The following is a 2,277-nucleotide window of genomic DNA, read 5'->3' on the forward strand; positions in this document are numbered from 1 at the left end:
CCAGTCACATCTCATACACCTTGCAGAATAATACATATTTTTTTGAGGCTGCGAGACATAATCTGAGTTGTGATTTAATCTAAACCAACAGTATGAACAAGATAAAACAGTATTGTTTTTTCATTGGTTGCTGTTTTTTTAACAGATAAATAAATGTAATTAAATAAATCTGCCCAAAATTACTTTAAATCAAAGCAAAGATTCTGTTCCTGGATACTAATGTTTAAATGCATAAACCGATGTGGCACAGAGCCACAACAGACTCCACACGCCATACTTATAAACCAACTTCACATGTTCCCAAAACAAAAAATCTATCATTCCAGCACTGTTTCCACTCCTAGTTGTGGTGTTTTGTCCTTATAAAAGCAAACACAGAGGACAATAGCGGTGAGAGAACAGTCAGATGTCTGATGTCGCCAGGCAGAATGTAATGGAAGCTTGTGGCGAGGTAAAGGGCATTCAAATTACTGAAAACTGTGGAGGTCAGCGCCATTTAGACTTCTTGCCCTTCCAAAAATGCTTGGCAGCTAAATTTGGCTTCCAGGCATGTCTTGTTTGGCATGTTTTGGACCAAATATTGCTCTGGCATCAAAAAAGTAATGATGTGACATAAAATGTCAAAGAGTGTCAAACTATGTGGCCATCATGTCTATGCCCCTGGTCTTTTATAGGCTTAAAAGGAAATACTTGCTGTAACATGTAGTGTTGTTAGACAAATGCTTGGGGGATTTGGTATTTACTGTGAAACCTGGGAAACACGCGTGTAATGACTGTTTTCAGGCTTGACCCATTCTTTGGACTGTTTCTTGGTGGGTGGGAGGGTGAGTGGAGGGGGATTCTGCGTTGCAAAGACTGCCAAGATTGACTGATTTATGTGTTTGCTAATTAGTTTTCAGTGTTTTAGACCGTTAACCACAATGCTATATCAAGTGAGGGTGCAAGGATTTTCTCCCTAAACTCGTTTGCAGGTTTGTCTCTCTTTTTTTTTTTATATGATAATTTATATTTTCTTTTAGAAAACACCTCCACCCACAACTTCAGGTTTCTCTCAGTCTTATCTCCTATCATTACCAAGGCTAAAGGATCACACACAAAGCCAGGAAAAGATTATGATGATAGTTTTGCTGCCTGCCCCCCTTTGTCTCTGTCCACATTCCTTTGAAATGAAAGGCGGTGACAATTACCTTAGGGTTTGATGCTTCAACTCTTTTGACATCTAGCTGGAAGAGCACGTCTGGTTCCTATGGGCACGTTTGTCTCCTGTGGCAATTACTGTCCAAGTTAAAATGGCTAAAAAAAACTGGGAGTGCCCATCCCTTCCGCAAAGTTGCACATGCTTTGAGCCAGCATTTTTTTTTTTTTTTCTTTTGAGAGCTGTTCATCATGTATTGCCAAACATCTTATGGCACAACCGATATTACAAGTGCATTAGTTACAGTTATGGACAGCTGGTAAGGATTCATTTAAAATATTACCACACGTTGGAGGGAAGACGGTGTGTAGATATTTAAATAGACCATACATCAAAGCATAGCAATTCGAGAGTGACATGTGAGTCTAGAAAGTGCTAATAACCTCCCTGAGCTGATTCCATCCAACCTCCTGCCAATGTCAGAATCCAGCTGAATTTGCTTTCCAAGATGTTCTTCTGAGGTGAAAGCCAGCAGTCAGTTGTAGCTCCGCTGGTAGCCGTTTCCGATGCTTTGGTAGCGTAGCATCAAAGTCGCAGGGCACACATATATTCCGCAGGATTAGAGCAGCGTAAAAGGACAGCCCCAGCCCATTCACTGTTGGCACGGCCGCCACAGCCTCGGCACAAGTGAGTTTTTAATGCATTCCATTTAACTTTAATTACTCCAATCTCTGCGAGGGCACACAGGAAGAAAAGGCCCGGGCGTTTGTGCCGAGCAGATTACCCCACTGCCCTGCCAAGTCCGCGGCGCGCTGCATCCTAAGATAGAATTCAAATTCAAATGTGGGCTAAAGAAAGTGCAGCTGTCACCCCTCTGGCCTGCGAAGCCCCAGCCGGATCAAAGATGAGCTGTCCTCCTCCCCTGCCCGTATAAAAATGAGCTGTCCTGGCCGTGCCAGTGTCTCGTCCCCCTGGGGCACCTAATCCTCCTCTCCTGACTCCACACTGACAGTCTGAATAAAGGCATTAAACCCCGCAAAATAATTACCAATTAAAACGGATGGAGAAGTCATCAGGTAGTGACTGGGGGGGAGCGCAGGCAGAGGCTGCAAAGAGGGATGGAACTGCGGTGGGTTTCTGTC

Source organism: Telmatherina bonti (assembly GCF_933228915.1).
Source record: "Telmatherina bonti genome assembly, chromosome: 16".
Classification (NCBI taxonomy): Eukaryota; Metazoa; Chordata; class Actinopteri; order Atheriniformes; family Telmatherinidae; genus Telmatherina; species Telmatherina bonti.